A 19,464-nucleotide genomic window follows, 5' to 3' on the forward strand; every position below is an offset into this window, starting at 1 on the left:
TCTTCCTTCTCCATCAGTGCTATAGACAATCAATGGGTAGTGCTTGAGTGTGCTTAGTTGCAGTCCATTCAGGACAGTTCACTGGATCGCAGGGGGTCCCGGCAGTCAGACCCACAGCAATCAGCAAATTATCCCCTAATAGATTGATTTTGGGGGAATAAAGTGGCTCAGTGGTTAGCATTGCTGCTCTGCAGTGCTGGGGTCCTGGGTTCACATCCCACCAAAAGACATCTGCAGAGAGTTTGCATTTTCTCCCCGTTTTTGCGTGCCCCAATGGGAACAGTGATGATAATGTCTGTAAAGTGTTGTGGAATTAATGGCGCGATATTGGTAAAATAAAAAATCCCTGTAACGGGGCCGTCCACTACACTGATATTGACGGGCTGTCCTTAGTAATCAATATCAGGTATCATATATCATCCAGCAGGTGATATCATGAATTTGTAATTAGAAAGAAGAAAAAAACCTGAGCAATGTTCACTCTGAGATTATTTTAGAGAAATAATACAAAAATTAAAACTAATTAAAAAAAAAAACAGCAACAAAAAATCATTTTTTTTGTAAGGCTGGAAATGTCCAGTCAATGAGGGGTTAATATAAGAGGAGAGGCTGAAACTCAGAACCTCCCACTGGGGGAGATATGACTACCCCACTCTTTATGCAGAAGAAACCTCACTGCAGACTAAAAAAAATAATAATAATAAATCCCCATCATCCTCATCATCATCATCATCCTCAGCCTCCTCTAGAGAGGAGAGCACCTGCGCACTGCTCCAGACGCGGTATCTGCATACTCCCGCCTCTCTCCCGCTCTGATTGGACGTTCGTTGGTTGCGCTCTCTGAGCGCGGCTGCTGATTGGTTGCCTTGTCCGCCGCTCATCGCTGCACCTGACGCTTCCTGAAGTCTGGCTCAATGTGTCGGAACTGCCATGTTCCTGGTGGAGAAATAAATGTCGAAAGAGGCGGAGAGGCCGGAGCCGCTGACAGGTGAGTGCGCGGTCATGTGTGGCGTGTGTGTGAGGGGAACACATAGATGTCTCCTCACATATACCTCATGTCATGCAGGCAGCCTTTATGTGGCGCCCGCCTGCTGTAATTACCTCAGAAATCAGCTATACAGCCCTCTCCTCATATACACGTCGTGCCTGTATACGTGTCTGATCGTTTATGTCGGTTTTCTGCCTGAAGCCCCCAACATCTACCTCAGAAAATACATGTCTGCCCCATTTATAATGCATTCACACACGTCCATATCATTGTTCTCACTGAATCCCCCGACATTTACCTCAGAAATTATGTACACCCCCAATTATCATATATAGACATTGTTATATTATTTTTCTCACTGATCCCCCCCCAAAAAAAAACCTTTACCTCAGAAATTATATGTACACCCTCAATTATGATATATATAGACACAGCTCTATCATTTTCTCCCTGAACCTCCCAAACATTTACCTCAGAAATGATAAATTTAGCCCCCCGTCCCCTGTTTATGATGTATATCCAGATGTTTGACGACTTTTATTTTTATAACTGAGCCCCACAATATCTATTCCCGTGTCCCCACAATATCTATTCCTGTACCCCACACTTTTGTTAATCCCTTGTTTATTTTATTTTTTTTACCAGATTCAATAATGTTTACCTCGTAAATTATATGTATAACCCCAATTTTAATATATGGGCATATTGGTATAATTTTTCTCACTGCACCTCCCCAACATTTACCTCAGAAATGATGAATATCAATCCCTGCGCTCTCATTTATGTGTGTATACAATGATGTCTATATCTATTTCAGCACCTCTGAGTTAATAAAAACAACGATCTGTATTACTCATCCATATTAGAGCCATGTTTTTATATCAGAGTGTGAATGAGATGACTAAGCGGGGTAAATATGGAAGATATAGGAAGCGACTAAGGCTACGTTCACACTAGCGTTATGCTAGTTTGCGTCGGGTTTGCATCGGGCGACGCAGCGGCGACGCATACGTCATGCGCCCCTATATTTAACATGGGGGACGCATGCGTTTTTGTTTGTTGCGTTGTGCGACGCATGCGTCTTTTTTGCTGCAAGCGATGGACCAAGAAAACGTAACAAGTTGCATTTTTCTTGCGTCCAAATTTCGGCAAAAAACGACGCATGCGTCGCAAAACGCAGCGTTTTTGCGTGCGTTTTGGTGCGTTTTTGCGTGCGTTGTGCGTTGCGTCGCCGACGCAGCGGCGCACAACGCTAATGTGAACGTAGCCTAACAGGGGTAAATGGATAAGGCTATGTGCACACGTTGCAGATTATTTGCGGTTTTCTAGCGTTTTTGCGCTATAAAAACGCTATAAAACCGCAAATAATCTGCATACATTAAGCATCCTATCATTTTTAATGAAATCCGCAATTTCTGTGCACATGATGTGCGTTTTTCCGCATGAAAAACGCGTTGCGGAAAAATAATGAACCTGCTCATTAACCCCTCTGTGACCTTAGACGTACTATCCCGTCGAGGTGCCCTGGGCTTATCTGACCCTGGACGGGATAGTACGTCATAGCCGATCGGCCGCGCTCACGGGGGGAGCGCGGCCGATCGCGGCCGGGTGTCAGCTGCTTATCATCGGGTGTCAGCTTTCTTCATCTAAATAAAAAAAAAAAAAACCAATAAAAGTACACATATTTAGTATCGCCGCGTCCGTAACGACCCGACCTATAAAACTGTCCCACTAGTTAACCCCTTCAGTAAACACCGTAAGAAAAAAAAAAAAAAAAAACGAGGCAAAAAACAACGCTTTATTATCATACCGCCGAACAAAAAGTGGAATAACACGCGATCAAAAGGACAGATATAAATAACCATGGTACCGCTGAAAGCGTCATATTGTCCCGCAAAAAAAGAGCCGCCATACAGCATCATCAGCAAAAAAATAAAAAAGTTATAGTCCTGAGAATAAAGCGATGCAAAAATAATTATTTTTTCTGTAAAATAGTTTTTATCGTATAAAAGCGCCAAACCATAAAAAAATGATATAAATGAGGTGTCGCTGTAATTGTACTGACCCGAAGAATAAAACTGATTTATCAATTTTACCAAACGCGGAACGGTATAAACGCCTCCCCCAATAGAAATTCATGAATAGCTGGCTTTTGGTCATTCTTCCTCACAAAAATCGGAATAAAAAGCGATCAAAAAATGTCACGTGCCCAAAAATGTTTTCAATAAAAACGTCAACTCGTCCCGCAAAAAACAAGACCTCACATGACTCTGTGGACCAAAATATGGAAAAATTATAGCTCTCAAAATGTGGTATTGCAAAAAATATTTTTTGCAATAAAAAGGGTCTTTCAGTGTGTGACGGCTGCCAATCATAAAAATCCGCTAAAAAACTCGCTATAAAAGTAAATCAAACCCCCCTTCATCACCCCCGTAGTTAGGGAAAAATAAAAAAAAATGTATTTATTTCCATTTTCCCATTAGGGCTAGGGTTAGGGCTAGGGCTAGGGTTAGGGCTAGGGTTAGGGTTAGGGCTAGGGTTAGGGCTAGGGTTAGGGCTAGGGTTAGGGCTAGGGTTAGGGTTGGGGCTACAGTTAGGGTTGGGGCTAAAGTTAGGGTTAGGGTTTAGATTACATTTACAGTTGAGAATAGGGTTGGGATTAGGGTTAGGGGTGTGTCAGGGTTAGAGGTGTGGTTAGGTTTACCGTTGGAATTAGGGTTAGGGGTGTGTTTAGATTAGGGTTTCAGTTATAATTGGGGGGTTTCCACTGTTTCGGCACATCAGGGGCTCTCCAAACACGACATGGCGTCCGATCTCAATTCCAGCCAATTCTGCGTTGAAAAAGTAAAACAGTGCTCCTTCCCTTCCGAGCTCTCCTGTGTGCCCAAACAGGGGTTTACCCCAACATATGGGGTATCAGCGTACTCAGGACAAATTGGACAACAACTTTTGTGGACCAATTTCTCCTGTTACCCTTGGGAAAATACAAAACTGGGGGCTAAAAAATAATTTTTGTGGGAAAACAAAAAGATTTTTTATTTTCACGGCTCTGCGTTATAAACTGTAGTGAAACACTTGGGGGTTCAAAGTTCTCACAACACATCTAGATAAGTTCATTGAGGGGTCTAGTTTCCAATATGGGGTCACTTGTGGGGGGTTTCTACTGTTTAGGTACATTAGGGGCTCTGCAAACGCAATGTGACGCCTGCAGACCAATCCATCTAAGTCTGCATTCCAAATGATGCTCCTTCCCTTCCGAGCCCTCCCATGCGCCCAAACGGTGGTTCCCCCCCACATATCGGGTATCAGCGTACTCAGGACAAATTGGACAACAACATTTAGGGTCCAATTTCTCCTGCTAACCTTGGAAAAATACAAAACTGGGGGCTAAAATATAATTTTTGTGGAAAAAAAAATATTTTTTATTTGCATGGCTCTGCGTTATAAACTGTAGTGAAATACTTGGGGGTTCAAAGCTCTCACAACACATCAAGATGAGTTCCTTAGGGGGTCTACTTTCCAATATGGGGTCACTTGTGGGGGGTTTCTACTGTTTAGGTACATTAGGGCTCTGCAAACGCAATGTGACGCCTGCAGACCATTCCATCTAAGTCTGCATTCCAAATGGCGCTCCTTCCCTTCCGAGCCCTCCCATGCGCCCAAACGGTGGTTCCCCCCCACATATGGGGTATCAGCGTACTCAGGACAAATTGGACAACAACTTTTGGGGTCCAATTTCTCCTGTTACCCTAGGGAAAATACAAAACTGGGGGCTAAAAAATAATTTTTGTGGGAAAAAAATTTTGTTTTATTTTTATGGCTCTGCATTATAAACTTCTGTGAAGCCCTTGGTGGGTCAAAGTGCTCACCACACATCCAGATAAGTTCCTTAGGGGGTCTACTTTCCAAAATGGTGTCACTTGTGGGGGGTTTCAATGTTTAGGCACATCAGTGGCTCTCCAAACGCAACATGGCGTCCCATCTCAATTCCTGTCAATTTTGCATTGAAAAGTCAAACGGCGCTCCTTCCCTTCCGAGCTCTCCCATGCGCCCAAACAGTGGTTTACTGCCACATATGGGGTATCAGCGTACTCAGGACAAATTGGACAACAACTTTTGAGGTCCAATTTCTTCTCTTACCCTTGAAAAAATAAAAAATTGGGGGCAAAAATATAATTTTTGTGAAAAAATATGATTTTTTATTTTTACGGTTCTGCATTATAAACTTCTGTGAAGCACTTGGTGGGTCAAAGTGCTCACCACACCTCTAGATAAGTTCCTTAGGGGGTCTACTTTCCAAAATGGTGTCACTTGTGGGGGGTTTCAATGTTTAGGCACATCAGTGGCTCTCCAAACGCAACATGGCGTCCCATCTCAATTCCTGTCAATTTTGCATTGAAAAGTCAAATAGCGCTCCTTCCCTTCCGAGCTCTCCCATGCGCCCAAACAGTGGTTTACTGCCACATATGGGGTATCAGCGTACTCAGGACAAATTGGACAACAACTTTTTGGGTCCAATTTCTCCTGTTACCCTTGGTAAAATAAAACAAATTGGAGCAAGTAAATTTTTTGTGTAAAAAAGTTAAATGTTCATTTTTATTTAAACATTCCAAAAATTCTTATTAAACACCTGAAGGGTTAATAAACTTCTTGAATGTGGTTTTGAGCACCTTGAGGGGTGCAGTTTTTAGAATGGTGTCACACTTGGGCATTTTCTATCATATAGACCCCTCAAAATGACTTCAAATGAGACGTGGTCCCTAAAAAAAAATGGTGTTGTAAAAATGAGAAATTGCTGGTCAACTTTTAACCCTTATAACTCCCTAACAAAAAAAAAAATTGGTTCCAAAATTATGCTGATGTAAAGGAGACATGTGGGAAATGTTACTTATTAAGTATTTTGTGTGACATATCTCTGTGATTTAATTGCATAAAAATTCAAAGTTTGAAAATTGCGAAATTTTCAATATTTTCGCCAAATTTCCGTTTTTTTCACAAATAAACGCAGGTACTATCAAAGAAATTTTACCACTATCATGAAGTACAATATGTCACGAGAAAACAATGTCAGAATCACCAGGATCCGTTGAAGCGTTTCGGAGTTATAACCTCATAAAGGGACAGTGGTCAGAATTGTAAAAATTGGCCTGGTCATTGACGTGCAAACCACCCTTGGGGGTAAAGGGGTTAATTTTGCGTTTTTTTCACGGTTTTCCCACTGTCTAATGCATTGGGAAATGTCCGGAAAAAAAGCATTAAAACCGCGTCAAAACCGCGCAAAAAACGCATGCGGATTTCAGGCGGAAATCTGCCAGAAATGTCCGGATTTTCACAGGAATTTTCTGCATGAATTCCTGAACGTGTGCACGTAGCCTAAAAGTGGAAGATATAGGAGGTAACCAGGTGTGGTAATTGGATAAAAAGGAAGCCTTAAAGAGGTGATCAGAGGGGTAAAAGATACAAAGGGAAGGTATAGGAAGTGACTAAAGAGTGTAAATATGGAATATAGTGGAGGTGACTAAACGGGTAAATATATAAAAATGTAAGATTTTTTTTTTTTTTAACCTCTGCTTGGTCACCTCCTTTCCTTCCCCACTTTCTTTGTGTGGACACTTAATGAACTCCAGAGATTTTTTTTTTTTTTAAACTGGCACCACTACAGTGACCTTCTAGGATGGAATCGTGAGCATATGGCATCAGATGCGATGACACTCGGCCCCAGCTCTGCTCCGATCGTCATGCCACTGTGATCCAATCCTCTCGCATGAGAGAATTTCTCCATCTCCTTCACGGCCTGACTCGCCATATATCGGACTGCACTGGGATGACATCAGAGTGCAGTCTTATGTTTCACTCGCACCCATTGACTTGTATGGGTGCAGGTGAGCAGAGAGATGCTACCAATCGTAGCATGCTGGCATTGTTCTCTCATGCTGAATTGGCATGAGAAAATTAATCACAGATATGATCTGCCCCATAGAGTAAGGCTATATTCACACTTTGCGGATTTTGCTGCGGATCCGCAGCGGATTTGACCGCTGCGGATCCGCAGCAGTTTCCCATGAGTTTACATTACAATGTAAACCTATGGGAAACAAAAAACGCTGTGCACATGCTGCAGAAAAATCCGCGCGGAAACGCTGCGGATTACATTCCGCAGCATGTCACTTCTTTTCTGCGGATTTTCACCTGCTCCAATAGAAAACTGCAGATGAAAATCCGCAGAAGAAAACGCAGTAAAAATCGCGATAAATCCGCAGTAAAAACCGCGACGGGTTTTCACTGCGGATTTTGGAATTCTGCTGTGGAAAAATCCGCAGTGGAATCTGCAAAGTGTGAACATAGCCTAAGGGTATGTTCACACGTTCCTGATTTCCATCCTTTTTTTTTCAGGACTGTTTTTTAAAAAACCGCAGCTCTTGGCAGAAAACGCAGGTCCTTTTTTTGGTCCTTTTTTTTGTCCTTTTTTGATGCGTTTTTTGATCCTTTTTTTGATCCTTTTTTTATGCAGTTTTCTATGCAGAGTCTGTGTGTTTTCTAGGAAGTTTTTTAGGGTTAAAATGCCTGAAAATACCCTAACCCTACCCCTAACCCTACCCCTAACCCTACCCCTAACCCTACCCCTACCCCTAACCCTACCCCTAACCCTACCCCTAACCCTACCCCTAACCCTACCCCTAACCCTAACCCTACCCCTAACCCTAAACCTATTCTAACCTTAGTGAAAAAAAAAAAAAAATTCTTAATTTTTTTATTGTCCCTACCTATGGGGGTGACAAAGGGTGGGGGGTGTCATTTACTATTTTTTTTTATTTTGATCACTGAGATAGGTTATATCTCAGTGATCAAAATGCACTTTGGAACGAATCTGCCGGCCGGCAGATTCGGCGGGCGCACTGCGCATGCGCCCGCCATTTTGCAAGATGGCGGCGCCCAGGGAGAAGACGGCCGGACGGACACCGGGACGCCGGGTAAGTATAAGGGGGGGAGATTAGGGCACGGGGGGGGGCATCGGAGCACGGGGGGGCAGCCACACTCCGCCCACGCACTTCCGCCCGCTTCCCCGCACTTCCTGCTGCAGCGGTTCTGCACCACAAACCGCAGTAAAACCCGCAGATATTTTTTTCATCTGCGGGTTTTACTGCGGGTTTGACCTCACAATGGAGGTCAATGGGTGCAGAACCGCTGCGGCTCCGAAAAAAGAAGTGACATGGTACTTCTTTTTTCCCGCAGCTATTCAGCGCGGCTTTTTTTTTTATTTTCCGCATTGTGGGCACAGCAGTTCCTGTTTTCCATAGGGTACAATGTAATGTACCCTGCATGGAAAACAGCTGCGGACCCGCAGCGGGAAAATCGCGGCAATTCCGCATGAAAAAAAGGATCGTGTGAACATGGCCTAACACTGTACCGAGTGCCATACGATGTTTAGTGGCATAGCACTCGGCCATGTTATATGGTAGTGTGACTCTGGCCTAAATTGTGTGTGTGTATGTATATATATATATATATATATATATATATATATATATATATATATATGTATATATATATATATGTATATATATATATATATATATATATATATATATAAATTTTTTTTTTCAAAAGTCCTGCAAAGGCGTGAAAAAAACTATATGTTTCATACTTCTGCATCTCTACAGTGAAACTGGTGGAACATATGTTTTTGTAATCCCTCATTGTATGCCATACTCATTTTTGAATGTCCCAAGTGTATAAATTGTTATGGTATGCACATTTTTTATTTTTTTTACAGCATAACCATACCTACACCAGTACAGTGTGTAGAATGGTGAACAGGTTTCTAAGTTCATTAACTTCCAATGCAAGTTCACACAGACTTAAATTTTACTTTTTAAGATTTATTATTTTTTATTTAATTCAGAGTGTTGAGCAGAAGGCAGTATTTTCTTATTAAAGGGAACCTGTCTACCCCAAAATTGATGGTGAGGTAAGCTCACCGTCATCAGGGGCTTATCTATAGCATTCTGTAATGCTGTAGATAAGTCGCCGATGTTACCTGAAAGAGGAGAAAAAGACGTTAGATTATACTCACCCAGGGGCGGTCCCGCTGCGGTCCGCTCTGGCGCCTCCCATCTTTATTCCATGACGTACTCTTCTGGTCTTCACTCTGCGGCTCCGGCGCAGGCGTACTTTGTCTGCCCTGTTGAGTGCAGAGCAAGGTACTGCAGAGCGCAGGTGCCGGAAAGGTCAGAGAGGCCCAGCCCCTGCGCACTGCAGTACCTTGCTCTGCACTCAACAGGGCAGACAAAGTACGCCTGCGCCAGAGCCGCAGCGTGAAGACCAGAAGAGGACGTCATGGAATGAAGATAGGAGGCGCCGGAGCGGACCTGAGACACCCATTTGACCAGACCGCAGCGGGATTGGCCCTGGGTGAGTACAATATAACCTCTTTTTCTCTTTCAGGTTACATTGGGGGCTTATCTACAGCATTACAGAATGCTGTAGATAAGCCCCTGATGACGGTGAGCTTACCTCACCATCGATTTTGGGGGTGACAGGTTCCCTTTAAGGATGTCTATGTATTTTTTTGCATTAACTATACCCTCCACAATATGAAGTCTCCCAACACCATTGGCTGCCATAGAGCCCCAGACCATTACTTTCATCGGATGTTTCACAGAGAAGCTCAAACACTCTGGCTTGTACTCTTCATGTGGGAACCTTCTCACATAAGACTTGCCATCATTTCCTAAAATGCAAAAAGTGCTTTCATCACTAAATAGCACTTTTTCCCACTCCTCCTTCCTCCATTTTAAATATTTCAATGCCCACAGTTTTTGCCTTTGTCTTTGTATGGCTGTCATCAATGGCTTCTTTCGGGCCTTGCACCCTCTCAATCCTGCTTCCAAACATCTCTTCCTAACAGTTGATGTTGCTACCTCAATATTGCACTTTTCTTGCCATTCTCACAGAAGCTGAGGAGAGGTGAGCTTTCGATTGGCAAGGGATGTTCTTATCAGTACTCTATCCTCCCTTTTAGTTGACTTTCTGGGCCGACTAGATCTGGGCCTGTCCTGGGTAATTCCAAGCTGCTGTTTCTGCAAAATTCTTATGACTGTACTCTGATTACAGCTGACCTTCCTTGCGATCTGGGGACCAGTATAAACCTCTTCATGTTGCACCACAACTCGCACACGGTCCTCCGCTGACAAAAATCTGAAGGCTCCCACCATAAAACTCTACAGTATGATTCACTAGATAGACCAACAGATAAAGCAAACAAACCAAGCAGCAGATGTGATGTAATGCAATGTGATTGGCTGCCATATCCAGGTTATGATTGGTCACAAGAACCTCATCTGTGATTGGCTAATTTTTGATCTGGAGCTATACAATATTTAGTTCTGCTTTCAATTCCTATATTGTTGCAATAATTTCAGGCAAAACTGCTTCAAAAGCTAAAAATATTACAGGAAGAGAATGCAAAATTGTATTCTGAACAAAACCATATATAATATGTCATAATAGCATCGAAGATATTCGACAGAAAACGCTTAAAACTTGAAAAATCAATCAATTTATCCTATGCAGGACTTTTGAACACCACTGTGTGTGTGTGTGTGTGTATATATGTATATACACACTAGATTGTGGCCCGATTGTAATGCATCGGGTATTCTAGAATATGCATGTCCACGCAGCCATGTAGTATGTTGCCCAGCGACGTAGTATATTGCCCAGCGACGTAGTATACAGCACAGAGCCACGTAGTATATTGCCTAGCCACGTATGTCACCGGTTAAAAAATAAACATACTCACCTTCTGATCCGAGGGCCCCTTGTAGTTCTGTCGCCCGTGCGAGGTACAGGCGGCAGCTTCCGGTCCCAGCCTGCTCGCACAGGCGCGCAGGGCCTATGATGACGTCGCGGTCACATGACCGTGACATCACGGCAGGTCCTTCTGCCAGACTATCTGTGCTAACGGAACGTGGCGGTTGTATCGCGAGGAGCGGGAAAGGCGGCGTAGGTGAGTATATAATTGTTTTTTATTTTTTTATTATTTTTAACATTAGATGTTTTTACTATTGGCGCTGCATAGGCCGCGTCAATAGTAAAAAACTTGGTCACACAGGGTTAATAGCAGCGGTAACAGAGTGCGTTACCCGCGGCATAACGCGGTCCGTTACCGCGGGCATTAACCCTGTGTGAGCGGTGACCGGAGGGGAGTATGCGGGCGCCGAGCAGTCAGTGCGGGGAGTAAGGAGCGGCCATTTTCTTCCGGACTGTGCGCGTCGCGGATTGGTCGCGGCAGCCATGACTGGCAGCTGCCGAGACCAATCAGCGAACGAATAACCGTGACAGAAAGACAGACAGACAGACGGAAGTGACCCTTAGACAATTATAAATAAATATATTTTACTATGTTTGCCCGTTTGCAAACGTAGCAAAAACGCAACATGTGAACATAGCCTTAGGCCTCATTCAGACGCTGATTTTTTTTTTTTAGGTATGTCTTCTAGCTGTGTTTCAGATAGAACATGCACTCATTATAGTCTAGGGCTTTCACACATCCATATCTTTTTTGCAGACCGTGTGCCCACAATATTAACAAAAATATAAATAAATAGCAGAGTCACAGGCCTTTAAAACAGGACCAAACTCTCCCATCTAAATCAGTGGGTCAGTGAATGTCATCCGTGTCTTCGGAGTGCTGTTTTTGTTGTTGTTGTTCATTTAATAGATAGGGAAAGCTTACATTTATTTTTTAATACTTTTTTTATTTTATTATTGAAGCCGCAGATGGTAAAAATGTACACATGGGCCAAGCACAAATGTAAATCTGATGCATCAGATTGTTTGTGAAAAAATGGACTGCTGAATGAGGCGATACACGTGTGCTATACATTTGGACACTCCTATGTATTATGTTTTGTTAATGTGTACCCCATGATTGCTCTCTCCTTCTTCCCTGTGTTGGCTTCTATGATTGGTGCATGCTCCTATATGCATATTCAGCACATCTGCTGCCTTGTCCTCCATGCGGGCCTGTGACGTCTCTGCAGTCCCCTTACTATGGAACATGGCTACCATGTGTCTGGTGCTCTCCCTGATACCTTCTTGTTTCCTATACTTAACATGTCCCTGCTCTTCTTCCTGTGCTTCTCCATCTCCTCTTATACATCATCATAATCCCTCTGTTCTCTATCTGCTTACTGTATATATGTGTTCTGAGAAAATCCCACCAGACCCTCCCTCCCCTGTGTACTGCTCTACGGATACATGTGCTATAGTCCCCTCCTACATTGCCCTACATTCACAGAGCATCCCCATAATCCCTCTTTATATGTGGCATGTTACAGACCTACCATTATATTAATTGGTCACCTATATCTTCCCCATTTCTTGTATGTATACAGAGACCTCCCCAAAACATTATATATCTGTGTATATCAGGGGTGCAGCTTGTCTGATCTCTGATGTAAATCTTTATAATTGTCCCCCAACTCTTGTGCCATTTATGGTATTATTACTGTGATTCTAGGGCTCAATCATTGTTTATTACTGATCAGTCTTTATTTTTTGTTTAAACATTGCAACTCGTGTAACAACCTTTTAGGCCATGTTCACACAATGCGTTTTTTACTGCGGAACCGCCGCGATTTTGCCGCTGCGGGTCCGCAGCTGTTTTCCATGCAGAGTACAGTACAATGTACCCTATGGAAAACAGGAACCGCTGTGCCCACATTGCGGAAATGCACTAAAAAAGCCGCGCTGAATAGCTGCGGTAAAAAAGAAAAACCATGTCACATCTTTGTGCGGAACTGCAGCGGTTCTGCACCCATTAACCTCCATTGTGAGGGTCAAACCCGCAGTAAAACCCGCAGACGAAAAAAATATCTGCGGGTTTTCTGCGGTTTGTGGTGCAGAACCGCTGCAGCAGGAAGTGCGTGGGCGGAGTGTGGCTGTCCCCCCGTGCCCCAATCCCACCCCCCCATGCTCTGATGCCACCCCCCCGTGCTCCGACGCCCCCCCCCCCCCCGTGCCCTCATCTCCCCCCCTTATACTTACCGGGCCTCCCGGTGTCCGTCCGTCTTCTCCCTGGGCGCCGGCCGGCAGATTCGTTCCAGGCACATTTTGATCACTGTGATAACCTCACAGTGGTAAAAATAAAAAAAAAGGTAAATGACCCCCCCTTTATCACCCCCATAGGTAGTAACAATAATAAAATAAAGAATTCCCCCCCCCCCACTACAGTTAGAACTAGGGTTAGGGGTAGGGGTAGGGTTAGGGTATTTTCAGCAATTAAAAAAACTTCAGAGAAAACACACAGACTCTGCAGAGAAAACTGCATAAAAAAACGCACTAAAAACAGCATCAAAAAACGCACCAAAAAACGCACCTGCATTTTCTGCCAAGAGCTGCGGTTTTTTGTGCAGAAAAAACAGCAGGGAAATCGGGAACGTGTGAACATGGCCTTACATGGTTTTATTTACATTTCTTTTTTTATGTGCATTTTTATTGACTTGTTTTTTGTCAGTATGCCACATGTTTTAATGCATGTGTTTTGGTACCGTTTTTAGCCTAGTTGATCGCTTATTTTTCAGGACTGTACCATTTGATTAGTTCACACGTGCAGATTAGTCCCATATTTTTGTCATCCACATAAAAAACAGCAAAAATAAGTTGATAGCAAAGGGAACAAGTCATGAAATAAAGAGTAAAAAATAGCCAATCTGTATTAGAGCTTGTTTATACTGAACTTTTTTTTTTTTTTTTTTACAAGAGCAGCAAAAATATAAAATGTCATTCACGTGCTATGTTTTTGCCCTACGGTGCATAAAAAAAAAAAAAAACAGCATGACAATTTCTGCAACGATTTTACTAAGTAGAAAAAAAAACAAAACCTCAAAAACACGCACCAAATATGCACATTTTACTGAAGGATCACCGCTTTGGTTTTGTAACGAATTCTATTTTCCTACAGAAAAAAAACAGCAAAATTGTTTCTTGTTAACAGTACCCTAAGGCCCCTTTCACACATCAGTTTTTTGCCATCAGTTGCAATCCGTCGAATTTTGAAAAAAAATGGATCTGGCGACTAATGCCGTTGGATCCATTTTTTCTCATAGACTTATATTAACGACGGGTGGCCTCACGTTTCATCTGTCATTTGCCGAATCCGTAGAAAATTATTTGTTCGGCGGCCGGAGACAACGGACAAAGTAATGTTTTTTTATGTACGTCAAAAAAACGGACAGTGATGGATCTGTCGCCGTCCATCGTTTGCTAGAATGGAAGCCTATGGCGCCTGATCTGTCAAATGACGGAATCCGGCGACTGATTCTGTTTTTTATTAACTGAGCATGCTCCGATCCAATTAGCCAGATTCGCTAGTGGGATCCGTAAAAAAAAAATTGATCCGTCGCATCAGTTTTTCACAATCTGCGATGGATCTGTCGAGCCAACGGATTGTGACTGACGGCAAAAAACTGATGTGTGAAACTGGCCTAACACATCAAGTGTGAAATAGCCTTAAAGGGACACTGTCACCTGGATTTGGAGGGAACAATCTTCAGCCATGGAGGCGGGGGTTTTGGGTTTTTGATTCACCCTTTCCTTACCCGCTGGCTGCATGCTGGCTGCAATATTGGATTGAAGTTCATTCTCTGTCCTCCATAGTACACGCCTGCGCAAGGCAAAATTGCCTTGTGCAGGCATGTACTATGGAATACAGAGAATGAACTTCAATCCAATATTGCAGCCAGCATGCAGCCAGCGGGTAAGGAAAGGGTGAATCAAAAACCCAAAAACCCCGCCTCCATGGCTGAAGATTGTTCCCTCCAAATCCAGGTGACAGTATCCCTTTAAAGAGTTGTCAGCCTCTTCATTGTTTTTCTGGATGGCTAGTACTTGCCTTCTCTGTACTTCTTGTAGCGGCAGTGCAATGTATTGCAGAATTGTCCAATATCTTGCAATTAAAGTTGAGCATATATAACACCAAGAAAAAATAAAGCTAGAATAAAATACAAAGAATGCCTTATTTCAATTATAAAAACATATTTAGATAATAAGCCAGTAAGCACCGCAAGCAAACAACAAGAGGTGGGACACCTGGACTGAGCAAAAATACAAAGTGTATATATATAACCCAACACAGTAACAAAAAGGATATTGATAATAGACACTCTATATAATAGTATAAGGGTATGCGCACACGTTGCGGATTCTCTGCGGATCCGCAGCGTTTTTTGCAGTGAAGAAACACTGCAGATCCGCAATTGATTTACAGTGCAATGTAAATCAATGAGAAAAAAAAATGCTGTACAGACTTTGCGGAAAATCTGCTGTGGAAATGCTGCGGTTTAAAAGAAGTAGCATGTCACTTCTTTTTTTGTGAATTTGCAGCGTTTTTGTACCCATTCCATTATAGAAAACCGCAGGGGTAAAAAACGCAGCAAATCCACAAGAAAACCGCAGCAAAAACGTACAAAAAACGCTGCTGAACCGCACAAAAAACGCGACAAATCTGCAAGTGCGTTTTCTGCCAGGAGAGGCAGAATCCGCACCAGAAAATCCTAAGCCTAATCCGCAACGTGGATATAAATTGGACAAAGGTTGTCCTAGAAGTATGTATAACAAAGATACTATATATCATAACACCCCAAATGTCCAAGACAGTAATTGGCAAAACCCCATGCTTGAGTCATATACAGTTGTGGCCAAAAGTATTGACACCCCTGCAATTCTGTCGGATAATACTCAGTTTCTTCCTGAAAATGATTGCAATCACAAATTCTTTATTATCTTCATTTAATTTGTCTTAAATGAAAAAAACACAAAAGAGAATGAAGCAAAAAGCAAAACATTGATCATTTCACACAAAACTCCAAAAATAGGCCAGACAAAAGTATTGGCACCCTCAGCCTAATACTTGGTTGCACAACCTTTAGCCAAAATAACTGCGACCAACCGCTTCCGGTAACCATCAATGAGTTTCTTACAATGCTCTGCTGGAATTTTAGGCCGGCGTCACACTCGGCGTAAGACAATACGGTCCGTATTTTACGGCCGTAATACGCTGAAAAGTTCCCAAAATAGTGGTCCGTATCTCCTCCGTAGGCAGGGTGTGTCAGCGTATTTTGCGCATGGCATCCTCCGTATGTAATCCGTATGGCATCCGTACTGCGAGATTTTCTCGCAGGCTTGCAAAACCGACATACGGATATACAAGGGATCCATGCGCTCAAAAAATAATAAAAACATATATATATATATATATATATATATATATATATATATATATATATATAATATGTATGTGAGACACATATATGTATATATATTTATATTTCATACAGCGCTAGATAGCTTAAAAGCCGGTAATTCAATTGCTGGCTTTTGCTATCTCCTTCCTAAACCCGACATGATATGAGACATGGTTTACATACAGTAAACCATGTCATATCCCCCTTTTTTTTTTTGCATATTCCACACTAATATATATATATATATATAATCTAGCGCTGGATGAAATATTAATATATATATACATATGTGTCTCACTAACATATATCTATATATCTATTCTATGTGTACACATTTATTCCACCTATTCTATTGTAAGCTGTCAGTGTGATTTTACTGTACACCGCACTGAATTGCCGGCTTTTCTCACTAACACCGCTGCGTATTTCTCGCAAGTCACACTGCTGGTCCGTGTGTAATCCGTATTTTTCGGGCCCCCATAGACTTGCATTGGCGATTTATTTTTGCGCAATACGGTGACAAACGCAGCATGCTGCGATTTTCTACGGCTGTAGAAAGCCGTATAATACAGATCAGTAAAATACAGCAGATAGGAGCTGGGGCATAGAGAATAATTGGGCCGTGTGTAATGCGTGTTTTACGGACGTATTTAATGCGCTAATACGTCCGTAAAACTCGCTAGTGTGACGCCGGCCTTAGACCATTCTTCTTTGGCAAACTGCTCCAGGTCCCTGATATTTGAAGGGTGCCTTCTCCAAACTGCCATTTTTAGATCTCTCCACAGGTGTTCTATGGGATTCAGGTCTGGACTAATTGCTGGCCACCTTAGAAGTCTCCAGTGCTTTCTCTCAAACCATTTTCTAGTGCTTTTTGAAGTGTATCAAAATACAGGTCTCCATCTGTGAGGTAGGACATTGGAGTTCATTTATGATACGACAAGAGCCTTTTTGTAGCGCGGCATCTGTATTTCGATATACTGATTTAGTTCCTGTTCGGCAGGGGTTTGCATACAGTCTGCCTAGGTGCTTGCAGCTTCTTTTTTGGGGGGTGTTCAGCCTAGCGCCAGTGTATTTGTTTTACTTCTTGATTTTTGAAGTGTGTTTTCGGTCATTGTCCTGCTGTAAGACCCATGACCTCTGAGGGAGACCCAGCTTTCTCACACTGGGCCCTACATTATGCTGCAAAATTTGTTGGTAGTCTTCAGACTTCATAATGCCATGCACACGGTCAAGCAGTCCAGAGGCAGCAAAGCAACCCCAAAACATCAGGGAACCTCCGCCATGTTTGACTGTAGGGACCGTGTTCTTTTCTTTGAATGCCTCTTTTTTTCTCCTGTAAACTCTATGTTGATGCCTTTGCCCAAAAAGTTCTACTTTTGTCTCATCTGACCAGAGAACATTCTTCCAAAACGTTTTAGTTTTTTTCAGGTAAGTTTTGGCAAACTCCAGCCTGGCTTTTTTATGTCCCGGGGTAAGAAATGGGGTCTTCCTGGGTCTCCTACCATACAGTCCCTTTTCATTCAGACACCGACGGATAGTACGGGTTGACACTGTTGTACCCTTGGACTGCAGGGCAGCTTGAACTTGTTTGGATGTTAGTCGAGGTTCTTTATCCAACATCCGCACAATCTTGCGTTGAAATCTCTTGTCAATTTTCCTTTTCCATCCACATCTAGGGAGGTTAGCCACAGTGCCATGGGCTTTAAACTTTTTGATGACACTGCGCACGGTAGACACAGGAACATTCAGGTCTTTGGAGATGGACTTGTAGCCTTGAGATTGCTCATGCTTCCTCACAATTTGGTTTCTCAAGTCCTCAGACAGTTCTTTGGTCTTCTTTCTTTTCTCCATGCTCAATGTGGTACACACAAGGACACAGGACAGAGGTTGAGTCAACTTTAATCCATGTCAACTGTCTGCAAGTGTGATTTAGTTATGGCCAACACCTGTTAGGTGCCACAGGTAAGTTACAGGTGCTGTTAATTACACAAATTAGAGAAGCATCACATGATTTTTTCGAACAGTGCCAATACTTTTGTCCACCCCCTTTTTTATGTTTGGTGTAGAATTATATCCAATTTGGCATTAGGACAATTCTTTGTGTTTTTTCATTCAAGACAAATTAAATAAAGATAATAATAACAAAGAATTTGTGTTTTCAATCATTTTCAGGAAGAAACTGAGTATTATCTGACAGAATTGCAGGTGTGTCAATACTTTTGGCCACAACTGTATCTTACCTAAAATGGCGATAACAGTCCAGGCACCCACCACACCCGACGCATGTTTTGCATTGAAAACCTCAACCTCATAAAAGCGCACAAAAAATGCACATTTTACTGAAGGATTGACCCTGTGGTTTTGTAACGATTGTTGCTATTTTCCTACAGAAAAAAACTGCAAAAGTATTGCTTGTGAACATATCCTAACACATGAAGTGTGAAGTAGCCTTAAAGGGTTGTCAGACTCTTCATTGTTTTCCCGGCTGGCTAGTACTTGCCTTCTCTGTACTTCTTGTAGTGGCAGTGCAATGAATTGCAGACTTGTCCAATATCTTGCAGTTAGAGTTGAGCAAAAAGATTTACAGGACCTAGTCCAGCAGTCCAGTATTTACAAAGGAAAATCCCATGGCAGACAAAATGACTAGGGATAAAAATTCCCAATTAAATGTCACCTGCTTAACCCAGCAGGAAGTACGGCGGCATCTAAAAATCACTAAAATTGACAAATCTCCGGGCCCGGATGGGATACACCCCCGAGTACTGCAGGAATTAAGTACAGTCATTGATAGACCATTATTTTTAATCTTTAAAGACTCCATAATAACAGGGTCTGTACCACAGGACTGGCGTATAGCAAATGTGGTGCCAATATTCAAAAAGGGGACAAAAACTGAACTCGGTAACTATAGGCCAGTAAGCTTAACCTCTACTGTAGGTAAAATCCTGGAGGGCATTCTAAGGGATGCTATACTGGAGTATCTGAAGAGGAATAACCTCACGACCCAGTATCAGCACGGGTTTACTAGGGACAGTTCATGTCAGGCTAATTTGATCAGCTTCTATGAAGAGGTAAGTTCCGGACTGGACCAAGGGAACCCAGTGGATGTAGTGTATATGGACTTTTCAAAAGCTTTTGATACGGTGCCACACAAAAGGTTGATACATAAAATGAGAATAATGGGGATAGGGGAAAATATGTGTAAGTGGGTTGAGAGCTGGCTCAGGG

General features: G+C 42.6%; 1 protein-coding gene across 22 annotated transcripts in view; it reads left to right on the plus strand.

The window, feature by feature from the left end:
• Positions 1-822: 822 nt before the first annotated feature.
• The window catches only part of RALGPS1 (Ral GEF with PH domain and SH3 binding motif 1), a 953,479-nt gene continuing 934,837 nt past the window's right edge, over positions 823-19,464 (plus strand). For 6 of the 22 annotated variants that reach the window (XM_069747988.1, XM_069747996.1, XM_069748001.1 and 3 more), the window contains exon 1: positions 860-988. The gene's annotated coding sequence lies outside the window, so the exon portion shown is untranslated. Of the gene's footprint in view, positions 989-19,464 lie in introns of all 22 variants that reach the window. The other 16 variants (XM_069747991.1, XM_069748000.1, XM_069748009.1 and 13 more) reach the window with 9 other exon arrangements.

Source organism: Ranitomeya imitator, chromosome 2, assembly GCF_032444005.1.
Source record: "Ranitomeya imitator isolate aRanImi1 chromosome 2, aRanImi1.pri, whole genome shotgun sequence".
NCBI classification, from domain to species: Eukaryota; Metazoa; Chordata; class Amphibia; order Anura; family Dendrobatidae; genus Ranitomeya; species Ranitomeya imitator.